The sequence below is a fragment of the Coturnix japonica genome, chromosome 2, assembly GCF_001577835.2.
Source record: "Coturnix japonica isolate 7356 chromosome 2, Coturnix japonica 2.1, whole genome shotgun sequence".
Lineage (NCBI taxonomy): Eukaryota > Metazoa > Chordata > Aves > Galliformes > Phasianidae > Coturnix > Coturnix japonica.
Window position 1 is genome coordinate 39,076,315 of NC_029517.1, and position 12,746 is coordinate 39,089,060.

Consider the following 12,746-nt stretch of genomic DNA (forward strand, 5'->3'; position numbering starts at 1 on the left):
TTCAACAAGACCAAATGCCAGGTTCTGCACTTTGGCCGCAACAACCCCAGGCAGCGCTATAGGCTTGGGGTGGAGTGGATGGAGGACTGTGTTGAGGAAATGGACTTGGGGGTACTGATTGATGCTCGGCTGAACATGAGCTGACAGTGTGCCCGGGTGGCCAAGAAGTCCAACAGCATCCTGGCTTGCATCAAAAACAGTGTTACTAGCAGGAACAGGGAGGTAATTGTCCCCCTGTACTCGGCATTGGTGTTGATGCACCTTGAGTACTGTGTTCAGTTTTGGGCCCCTCACTGCAAGAAAGACATTGAGGCCCTGGAATGTGTTCAGAGGAGGGCTACAAAGCTGGTGAGGGGTCTGGAGCACAGGCCTTACGAGGAGCGGCTGAGGGAGCTGGGATTGTTCAGCCTGGAAAAGAAGAGGCTCAGGGGACACCTTATTGCTCTCTATAACTTCCTGAAGGGAGGTTGTGATGAGCTGGGAGTTGGCCTCTTCTCTCATGTAATCAGTGATAGAACTAGAGGGAATGGTTTTAATCTGCACCAGGGGAGATTCAGGCTGGACATTAGGAAGTATTACTTCTCGGAAAGGGTAGTCAGGCATTGGAATGCACTGCCCAGGGAGGTGGTGGAGTCACCGACCATGAGAGCATTCAAGAAACGTCTGGATGTGGTGTTGAGGAATATGATTTAGCCAGGAAGTATTGGTAATGGTTGGACTAGATGATCTTCTAGGTCTTTTCCAACCTTGATATTCTGTGATTCTGTTGAACATAGTGAACTTTAGTATGCTCCATGGAGAAGGTCTTAGGCTGTTGTTCTGGGCAGCATGGTGCCATTTGTGTTCTGATATCAGCTAGCCCTTTCTGATCCAGCTATTCAGCTTTAGAAAGTTTCCAGACAAATAGGTGGAACTTATCTTTTTTTCTGTCCATGCAACTTTTCAAGTATTAAAAGACACAAAGATGGGAGCTTGGACATGGAGTTACCATAGTGGGGTTGTCTGTTGCAGGCTTTGATCTTTGAAATATGGCTGATCGGCTTGAAGTTTGAAATCCCTGACTGCAGGGAATTCTCCAGGCAGTTTGGCTGTGTATAGAAAAAACCCATTCTTTATTCTCTTGTACATCCTCCCCTAGGGGCTTTGCAGTTCCTAAATGCAACATACTGTCTCTTGCTGACTTCTGTGCTGGCCTGGTGTGGGCTTACTTGGAAAGCTGAAGGCAATAAACAGGTGGGAAGTCAAATTGCTTGTGTTGTTACCCATTTTGCCTGAGGAGGAGCAAGTTGTTTACTGAATGCTTCTTGCTTTAATGAGTTCTGTGTTCCACCTCTCATTCTGGGAAGCTCTGCTTGCTGGTACCTATCACTAGTGAGAATTATTGTGCACATGTGGATACTGCAGTGTTCTTTATCATGTAAGCAGCTACAGCATTGTCATGCAGCCTTTGAAGATGAGAAGAGCATATGATGGACACTAATTGCAAAGTTCAGACAACTGAGCAATGCCTGCCTGGAATTATAACTTCGTGCTGTGTTCTGCACAGGATCTGTGAGATTGAGGCAGAGAGCATCACTGAGAGCTAGGAGGGACTTTGAGAGCCTAAACTCCTTTTAGGCAGCCCTGGGGGCAACTCAGTGAGTGGGGGTGGAAGTACTTCATAGCTGTGTCTGCCTCATCAAGGGGGAAGGGCTGTGACAGGTGGATGGGAAATTCTTGGCTGTGCATTGTCAGTGCTGCAAGTCTTTGAACTGTAAAAAGAACTATATGTAAAGGCCTGAGAAGGCCGATTTGTTTTCTTTCATCTGTGGACCAATGCAGAGACTGCTCCACTAGTGATTTTTGTAGGTAGCCATGATCTTTGTGAACAACAGTACCCATGATTGTTGTGCAGACTGAAAGCACCAAATACCAAAAGCACAAACAGTTGGGTAAAAAGTTACCTCAGTGCAGGGTGACTCAGTTGCTAGTAGCTTAGTGACAAAGGTTATTAAATATTTCCTTTTCCTGTTTGGAGCTGTAAGGCTGAGAGGGGGGTTTTCAGGAGTGAAACCAAGCTTTATTTTAGAGTACGTTCACACCATGTGAGATGGGGAACAAGAGGAAATACCACTTTGTATATCACAAGACACATTGTCTTTGTGAGGATAAATGCAGTAATGCGTGCTGTTCTCCTTGGCAGTGCTGCCTGACTTCTGGGCTGTTTTTAGGGGTAGCTGTTGGCTCACAGCAGAGAAGGGGATGCTGCATCTCAATGACTTCTAGTGATCTTCAGTACACAGTCCAGTGGCAAAATCATGTTTTTGCTCTGTATCCACTTGAAAGGAGCCGTTGGCCCTCCCCATCTTTTCCTTTGTAGACACACAGTAGTCTGTGACAGAGCAAATGTATACAAGTACCCTGTGCCAGAAATCTGCTCGATGTTTTCCTAATGCAGCTGGAGTGATTTTTAGGTGTGTGTTTCTTCTCTTGAATGCCTTACAAGCTTCATGCCTTAAGAATACACTGCCCAGTATCCTGTTTGGACATCTGTGTTGCTGCTTCTAAAACATGTTTTTTTTTTCTGTACCTAAAGCTGGGAAACCTCTGATTCTTGACCCTTTAAAGAAGCATATTCAGTACCAAGATGAGCATTGTAGATAAAGTACTGAAGGCAGAAGGAAGAAATGTGGGTTTTTTGTTTTTTTTTTTTTGGCTTCTTGCTCCTTCAGCACAGAAGACTTAAGAGCTGTGTGGTGGTTATGTGACCTTCTGGGTACAGAGTGATCTGCAAAGTCTTCAAAAGTGAAGTGCAAAGCAGCTCTGGAAGCCCAGTTATCAGCCAAGGTAAAGGGTGTGGGGCAAAATACATACATGCCGAACAAGCATGTTGTGACATACCTTATGTACAAGGGCTGCCTCTTATTTTATTTTGTTGGCCCACAACATGAGAGATGGATGTTAGTGGTGTGACAGTAGAGGTTGAACCTCCCCACCAATATTCCATTACATTTTGTTGCCTCAAGACAGCAGAGGAGCAGTCTGACAGAACAGTGTATATGAAGCAAAGAAGTGGGATTGAATTCCTCCCTGTTGTCATTTACTGATGCTTATTGAATGCTTATGGAGACCAAATCATGGATATCAACTCAGTGAAGCAGCAGGTGGTGCCTTGCAGTAGTGGTAACAGCAGTGTGAAAGGCAAGCAGCATTCTGAATGGCTGATTTTTAAGCATGACATACAGGCTCTTGTTATCGCAGGCAAAAATGCATAGTTAATTGTGGCAACTATATTGAAAAACAGTGTTTTGTAGCTGATAATTTGCTCTATCAAATAGTGTTATTGTGGTCTTTATATCTGTTGTAGGTTGCATGGAAGTAAATAGATGTTATTCTTGGAGCAACCTATGTAATTCTGTTCCGGCTGCTGCTGATAGTAATGACTGGGGATGTCATGAATACAAGGCTGCTGTTACTTGTGCGCAGTGCATTTTATGCTGACACAGCTAGTGCTGATTGCCCATGTAAACAGATTTTTAGCAGGGAATAGTTATTTCCTATTATGGCTATTTTGGGAATATACATACAGAGCATATAAGTAAAATTGTGTTTTTTAGTAACATGCATGTGATGGTTATCTGAAATGCAGGTCTCATTTCTGTGCAAGTGCCAGGATTAGAGCCTGTACAACAAAGAGCCCTTCACTACTATGTTTGTCTCATCTCTGTATGAAGTGTTGACCTAAAGCCTTGCTTATGTTTCTGCTTGTATACCATAGCAGTAGAGTAGCTGTTGTTGCTGCATGAATAACAAAGGCATCCTATTACCATCTGTCATGTCATACTTATAATTTTCAAGATTCAGCCTCGGCCCTCCTGGTGCGATTGACTTAAAATCATGATTGACATTAATAGCTATTCTTAAAAGTCAAAAAGCAGGCTTTATTTCTGACAGGGGGGGCATGTTTGATTGATAGTCAACTCATTACAATTATTTACTGGAGTCCAGGAGCCCTTAGTGCAGTGATGTTTATGACAGCTTTTGTTCAGTGCTCACTTAGAACTGCACACTACAAGTGGGTTTGCTCCAAGGCTTAGCATTTAATGCTGTTATTTTGGATTGAGGATAGGATAGAGAAGGGAAGAGGCACCTGTGGAATGTAAGCACATTTTTGTACACATACATGGGGAAACTGAGATGCTTTCTGCCTGTTAAAACTATCACAAAATGCTCTGTGGTAGTACTAAATCACAGCCAGTTATAGGAGGTTTGTTACTTGCTTGAGAAAAGCAGACTTAAGTAACCTGACTTTTATCTTGGAATCACAGAATATCCTGTGTTGGGAGGGGTCCATGTGGACCGTAGAGTCCAATCCTGACTCCACACAGCTCAGCCCCAAACCCAATATCTCTCTCTGTTAGAAAAAAATTTGTGCAATCAAATTTTGTCCCCTCTGGACTGTGTTTTAAATATATTCAGTACATAAAAATTTAGACTGCTTTTTGCCAGGAGTGTTAAAATTCTTCCTAAAGCCACCTTCCTTCTTTGAGCTGACTTAGCAAAGTGCCCCAGCAGCTCTGTGGCATTCACAGCCTGAAATCAAATTTGAAATGCAAAGAATGCATCTGCTGTAATGCTACTAGCCAGGAGCAGAGGTGGAAACATAATTCTTAGTGGTGTCACCATAATTCAGTGCTTTCAGTTCTTGGGGATAGAGCAGTGATAGAGGAGTCCTAAGCTTGGAAGTTATCTATGATCTGTCTTGGAGTAGTTCTTATTCTATATGGTTCTACAGCAGAGATCAAAGTCAAGTAAGTTTACTGTCAGGAGGCTTAAATTTGTTTTTCAAGGTAGTCTCGTCTGTTGGAAAATACCTAAGGAAGGCTAAGCAAATGGAGGAAAAACTGAAAACTACTGGTCTCTGAGATTATGTATGTGTTTAGGAGCAGGAGCTGATTAAACAAAGACAAAAGCTCCCAAGGTGGGTTATTTTGGCAAGTGCCTTCCAGTATAAATTGGAAAACAAAATGTTTTTATTCTTGTTTCTTCAAATGAAGAGCACTTAGGCATCAGGTTTTGACTTGCAGGGTAAAAATCTGACTGCTCATGAGACCTTTCTTGCAAGTCTGCTTTGTTTTGTACTGTTATAGCAGGCAGAGTGCTTTTATGGTCAGCCATCAACTAACAAGACTTTAAATCAATTATTTAGATATCAAACACTACTTGGCACAATGTTACCTTCTAGCAATGACTCTTTAAGTGGATTGTACTCCAGGGACAAATCAAAGTCTCTATCTGCTGTTAGCTTGATTTACGCTTGGTGTTGTATGTATCTTCAACAATAATATTTGCGTACTCAATGATAACCATTTATAAGTGCAGCTTTTTTAGTCATTTTTATTTGCTTTTGTTCCCATGTTGTGTGATAACTGACAACAAAGACCAAGTTTCAGGTGATGGGGTTGGCTGGCACAAAGCTGATGCTTTCTCAAACTATCTGTGCAACTGGAGGAGATTTCAGATATAATTGATGTTTAGATACAAATGTGTGCTTTTGTCTAGAGATTGAAGTGATCACATTTTTCACTGTTTTCCTAATGAGAACAGGGAAACATAAGCTGTAGTTGGAAGGGGACTCATCCAGCCTTGTGCTCAGTGGGGATTACTGCCAGCATGGGGTCGGGGTAACTGTGGCTTTAACCTGCTGTGTCTTGCAGACCTCTGCAGATGGAGATTCTGCAGCCTCTGTAAGCAGATTAGCTTTACAGCAGTTATTTGGCTTTGGGTCTGAGCTTCATCTGGTCATTGTCAGGAGTCTGATGAGCACCCACTTGTAGGCAAAAGGGTGAATCAGTCTCTTAAACTGCAAGTAGTATGGAGCACACTCAAAATACTTTCCATGAGTGGTTGTGCTGAAGGAAACTTGAAGGAGAGATTCCATTCCAGTTTCCTTTAGTTACTTAGAAAATGAGAGGAATCTGAAAACCAATTATGCAGGTTTGACTGTGAGCCAGCACCACTCTTATGAAAACAGCTGAATTTCTTTTCCTTGTTTTGCTGCTCATGTAACTAAGAATCTGAAATCAGCAGTCAGAATGAACTGGAGCTTAAGCAGTGTTTATCAGCAAAACAGTTATAGATTTGTGGTTAACAGTGTATTGACCGCATATTTTAGTATGGTCAGCTGTTTTATCCTTTAATCTGCTTGTAAACCCTTCTCACTGGCTTGTAAGATGGATTTATTTTTTTTTTTTACCAAATATGTAAACTGCAGAAGAAATTGCAAACTGTGTTGGCCCTGAGGTGAGCATCTCTTGTAGTCAGCTGTGTGAAACTATTTCTTAATATTAGGCATTTCTTAATATTAGGGCTATGTAAATGGATTGATAAATATGATGGAATTAAGTAAAAATAAAAGATGAGAACAAAGTTAGACTTGACTATGTAAGAGTCCATAGTAGTTGGTTTGAATTTGTATCAAAGTCAGGATGAGCCCAACAAAAACCTGTCTGAGGCAAGTGTGCTCAAGTTATTCCCTTTGGAAATAATTCCCAATTTTGGCTAGAAATTGGACTAAGTATACAGAAACAGCAGTTATAAAGATCCTTTTGAGATATGCTTTTGTCATGCATGGAAACTCACCAAATTCTTTCCGGTTAATTACCACTGGAAATCCAAGTGCTGTTTCCAAACAAATTTGCTGGTGTTTTTTAATCTCAAAATGAGCAGCTGTTTTGAGATACCACTCACATTTGCAGATATATTCCGTAACTGTATATTTTTTACAACAAGACAGCATAATTTTGCATTTGGTTGTTAGGAGCCTTCATGCCTGTGAGTGACCTCGGCCTGAGCGTTATGCAAAATGGATGAGAAACAGCTTCTTTGTTAGTAAAGTTTCTTGTTGAAGGCAGCTAGGTCACCAAGGTTGGTTTATAGTGAAGACAGGATAGGAATATTACTGAATCTGGATTCTTAGCTGGAAGCAGGAGAGTGTGAACAGTAGCTCATTCACAAGTAAGAAATCTGAATCGGCACAGGACGGAAGCTTTCTGTTTTGTGAGAAAACCTAGGTAGATGGCTTTTTGTTCGTATCCTGAATGGGAAGCATACTGGGTTGTATGTACAGCCATAGATATTTCAAGTCTCAGAATGGTGTTGGTATTAGCAGTGGCCCTTTCATGCACTCTATACTGTAGTAGTCTTTTTAGTACATTACATTGAAAAGGAAAGATTGAGAAGCATGTGTTGCTTTCTGCCTCTTTTCTTCCTCCAATGGTTAAACATTTGGTAAGAAATTAATCAATACAAATGGTTGAAACTCCATGAAACGTATGTCATGTCAGATTATTTTTTTTCATTTAAAGGTTTTTTTGATGGCAACGGTTCCATTATGTAGTTAGGAATCCTAAGCTTCCCCTTAGATAGGTAAGTAATATTATCTCCATGTACACCCTGTTAAACTACAGCAAAGCCATAAAGTGACCTGTCAAAAGCAACACAGAATCACTGCCAAAGGAAAAAAAAGCTGTAACTCTCAAGTTGGTAAGGCTCACTGAAGCATGTTTTAAGTGTCAGTGCTGCTGTGTCCTACCCAGTAATATGCACGTGCAAATAGCATGTAGCTACACAGGTGAACAAGAATACTGTTTTCTGTACATCTTGACTGTTTCCCCCGCCAGCCATAAACTATCTGTTGAATACCACTGTCAGCTAGTATCTTTCATATTATTTTATTAGTATTTCACATTTTTTCCCAGGTTTTCTGAATTTTGCACCACTGACTTGCTGAGAATGTTGTAACGTGGTAACAAAAGAGCAGGAGACAACTTCACCAAACTCTTTCCCGAGACCTTTTCTCCAGTGGGTACAGCTCTTTCTCCATCAAGTACTAAAGAGTAGCTGATTGCTTTGTACGCTAAATCAGGCCTGTGATGGAACGCATAACGCAATTTTTCAAAGGACTGACATAGTAATTTGCTTTTCTTGATAGGGTTGTTCTTAAATATATTTGTTTACCTCTCTTCAGATTGCTTCCATTGATCACTGCCCATTGCTTGTTTTCCTTTTCTGTTTTACTATTCAACAGTCACCTTGTTTTCCACAAATGAGGCAAAATGATTTGTGCATACAGAGCAGTGTGGAATATTACCTTTCTGTGTTGAGAAAAACATGGAAGATGATCTAATTAAACATAGTTTTTAAAGTAAAATGCTGTGCATGTATACAAATATATGTACAGAATAAGTAACTATGATGTACTCATACACACTTTTCCCCAAATGCTCTAGATGCATCTTAATTGTTCACAAGAGTGTTTATGAATTTGTTGACTACATGCATCAACAACTGATTTCTTCCTGCTTCAGTGGGGAAAAAGTGGTGTGAGATGATGCTGCCATTGTGTAATCCAGGAAGAAAGGGATGATTATTCTGTGTTCAGTGCAGGAAAGTGAATGACCTTATTGTATTACATACACCTGTGTTTGACACCTTCTTTGGACCTCTGTTACCCTTGTGATTATTGCCCATGAGATACTTCAGCATTGCATTGTGATCATTAGCTAAGCAACGTGTTCTGTGGATTTCTGATTTCTAGTACTGCATGGCTCTCAGTCAGTCTTGTGATGTAGAGTCATAGTATTGCAGAATAATTTGGACCTTAAAGCTCATCTAGCTCCATCCTTGTTCCACTAGATCAGGTGCCCATCTGACACTGTATACAGCATATTATACAGAGTCAGGTGCAGTAAGATTCTGGTCTTACACAGATATTTTAAAAGATCAGTAACCTGAGCAGTCTCTATAGTGGAGATATGGTGTTGAAAGAGCATGCTGTGGTTTCATAAGAGTATGCCTTTGAAACTGGCAAACTGCCATTTCTCGGTTAAAGATGATCAGTTGCTCCTGATCTTCCAAATAGCACTGCAGGGCTTTCTCAGCCTGCTGCCTTCCTTTTAACACCTCCTGTAAGCTATACACCACTTCCAGCAGCAAACTGCCCTTGGTATCACACTGGTCTGTCAGCTCAGTACTGACTCTGAGGTAAGACTGCCACCTTTTGAATACCCAGCATCATCTCCTGCAAAATCTAGCTTTCCATCCACATACATTCCATCTAGTTCCAGTCCTGCTTTGTTTACAAGACCTGACAAGAATGGAGTCCTCTCTGATGTGCCTGCAGGCTGAGTCACTTGGCAGGTAGCCGTCAAAGCGTCACAAAGTAGCTGCTGAGTGAGAACTCATTCCTTGCTGCATTGATTTCTTTTGCACTGAAAAAAAAAGACTTTACAGATGCATCTTCCCAGGGTTTTGGTTGTCAGATGCGTTTTTCCAGGGCTAGTCAATGGGAGTAGGTTGCAGCTATCTTCCATCAAAGGGAATTTCATGTTCTTGAGGATAGTGGTGAGAAAGAAAGGCAAGAATAACTGTCAGAAAATATCCAATTGGACTGTGATTAAGAAGGGAAAAAACCCTTCCATTTAGCTCATTGATTCCTCTCAGTGGTTTCTTTCTACTTTCATTTATATGCAGAAATACTATCTAGCATAATAAGATTCATACCCTGCGCAGCAGCAGCACTAATGTTTAAAAGCACTACCAATATGCAATTTTCCAATGCCACCTCCCTAGACACCACTCCACCTTAATAGTTTGATAGTGTGGAAATCCCATCAGTGAAATACTTGGCATATATTCCTTTGAGTCTCAAGATATGTTCAGTGATGAAGAGCCTGCTCTATGTCCTGCTGAACTGTTCTGTTGAATACAGTGGGCTTTAATTCAGAAGAAACCACAACCCAAGTTCATCTGAACCTGTGTAGCTCAATGCTTTTTCCTGGATGGCTGTGAAGCAGAGTCAGCATGAGCTGTCAGAGCAAGGACAAGGAGCCTTAAATATGTTTGCAGAAGTGTTCTTTGTTAGGCTCAAGATACTTGTCCTGTACAGTGAATGAGGACGTGTTGGCAGCTGGCAAGGCAGCTCGCCAATTGTGCTCTCAGCTAGCATGTGTGGGGTTTTCAAGCCTTCTTCCTCCATGCACTGAGCAAGCTGAAGGTGTCTGGTTAGAGGCCTCATTTCACTTCATATTGCTTGTAAATCTGTCTAGGGAGCTCAGTGTCTCCCTTGTGTTCCTCCACTACTTTTCCTTTTCTAGCAGTTTTCCTTGGAATATCTCCCCTTTCATCCAAGGTCCTAAAAGTCATGCCCTGCCCGGTGGAGATAAGCGGTTATACCATTTAAGTTTCAGTTGTGGAACCCTAATGCATGGTGTATTTCCCTTTGGTGATAAAGCGGCAAAATTGCTTTCCTTTGCAGATCCTTCCACCATTGAATTTAGAAAGGATAATGTATTCCTATTCAGGCAGTGTGTATGAGATAACCCATCACTGTCAGAAGGCAACAGAAAAATAAAAAAGGATAACAAATCTTATGCTGTGCAGTGGGAATACCACTGTCTGCAACTCAGTCTGTGGCACGAAGAAAGAGAGCTTGCCTTGCTCTGCACTAGGAGCCTGTTGTGTCATTTCCCCCTGGAACTGTGTGAGCAGTGAACTTCTAATGGAGCCTGAAATGTTCAACCAAGGTAATGTGCAATAAAAAAAAAAAAAAAAAAAAAAGGTCCTTATCTCTGTTAAGGAGGTGAACTGAATGGGACAGAAATGAGAATAAAAGGATTTAGAGGGACTGGCTCAAAAGATGCATTTTTGCCTTGAAGAGTATCAGCATGCTGGATGAATATGTTGCTCAGAAGAATATGATAAACCATACAGCTGTTTATGCATGGACACATAAGATCATATGTTCTTTCTGTTCATGTTCCTGTCATTTGCTTTTGTTGGCCGTGTTATGGTAAGTGTGGACTTCCTGCAGCTTGACCATATTCACTGGGCCTGTATTAGGCCTGTGGGGCAACAGAAATACATGTAGAGTAACTATCTCTTATGGGGTAGGGCTGAGAGAAATGACATCAAAACTGAAGTGTGCTTTTTCCTTCCTTCACAAATCTGTTTCTGTGTTTACCAGTCATCCTTGGGTTTTTTTTTATTTGGACATCAGTGACTTTGTCTCAATGTTCTGGGCACCTACAGAATGATGATGGCCACCAGGAGCTGGAGGGAAAAATGTATATGGATCTCCATTTGTTTATGCTGGACAAATAATTGGTATAACTTTAATAGGTCTTTCTATTAGCTCATGACAAACAATAGAATGCCAATATATTCATCATTTCAAGCCCATTAAAACTGCCAGATTTGCAAATGTTTGATATAATGCTCTGATTCAAACTTACACCCTTGGTTCCTTACCATAACCACTGCTTCATATGTAAGGCATGGCATTTTCACCAGTTTCTCATCAGGAGTAATTAATTGACCAATTAAAGCATAGGCCATGTTATCTTATAGAATGGAATAAAAACAGTGACAGTCAAACTCCAAACAATTTGAATCCTAATGCTGGGCAAATAAAGGTCTCTCCTTTGCAGTTGCCTTCACACTGTTCTCTGATTTGAGTAATGGAAAACCTGAATTTGTTGTTCATGTAAGGTTTTAGGCCTCTTTAGTCTTAAAGATGTTTTGCAGAACAAGGTTCTACCTCTACGTTTGTTACTGAGAAGGCATTGCAGGCTCGACTGTTAAAATAATGCCTGCCTCATTTATAGCTAAATCCTAGTATCTTAATAGCAGGAGTTTTATTGGTAGCAGCAGGACTTGGATTTGGACCTGTCCCATTACTTTTCCCCTGTAATTTTAGAATTGTTAGTGGTGGGTGCTGAACTAATATTAGTATTTCAGTAGCATCTGAAAGTTCTGAGATATCTCGGAGCCCTATTGTGTCACACACACTACATACCCCCATGGTGGGGGAAAGTCCCAGTCCTGCAGACAGCAGGATAAACAGGTAAGAAAATATGTAACAAAAAGGATATTATATCTCTCTTTTTCAGACGGGGTATCACTATGCACATGGGATAATAGAACTGTTTTCAGAAGCGTGGAGAAATAAAGTGCCAAATGTCAAAAACAAAATCTCTGATTTATCAGAGTCGGGAGTGAGCCTAGATTTGAGTCTCAATACACTGCTCTGATTGAAAGGCAGCTACTCTTTGTATTTTCTAAGTAAGGTTTAAGCATACCTCTAGTAAGGTGGGTATGAATAGTATTGTTCTTGTTGATGAGAAAAAACTGAGTAGGTAACGTGCAAGAAGTAAAAGAAGAAATGAATTAACTTCTCCTTTTACACTTTTCATAATTTACAGATATTTTACCAAAATAGCTAAAAATGAGAGTTGTTTCTATTTTTGACCCAGTGCATCTCCTCATACTTGAAATATCTTTCTAGCACTTAAGTTTTGTTGTTGCAGGCTCACAAGGTAACTTATGGCAGTGTTTTACCTGTTACTAGGATGCAAATACAAAGTGGATGGTTGCAGCCATGCAGAAGCTCTCAATCTGTGTTTGGATAAGTAAAAACAGGCGCAATCAAGTATTTGAATGTTTGGTTACAAAAGAAGTGCATGTGGCCCACATTCAGTGCTAACACTCCTGGATTGCTTATCTACATTCTTATGCTGGCCATTACTATTCCTGAAATCCAGAATTAATGTTTTCAGGAAAGTCCCTCAGAAAGTAAACAAACCCAAGTACTTATTTTTAAGTTAAGCCCTTGTCCAGGTATTTTTCCACACCAAGACAATGAATCCAGCAGGAAGTCCAACAATTATAAAAGCAAGTTCCCTTTAGTAAAATCTCTTTGTGTTTTT

The 12,746-nt window shown here is 40.8% G+C and overlaps 1 protein-coding gene across 1 annotated transcript in view; it reads left to right on the forward strand.

Moving 5' to 3' along the window:
- TMEM108 (transmembrane protein 108) overlaps nucleotides 1-12,746 on the forward strand; it is a 141,947-nt gene that overhangs the window by 23,694 nt on the left and 105,507 nt on the right. The window lies entirely within an intron of this gene.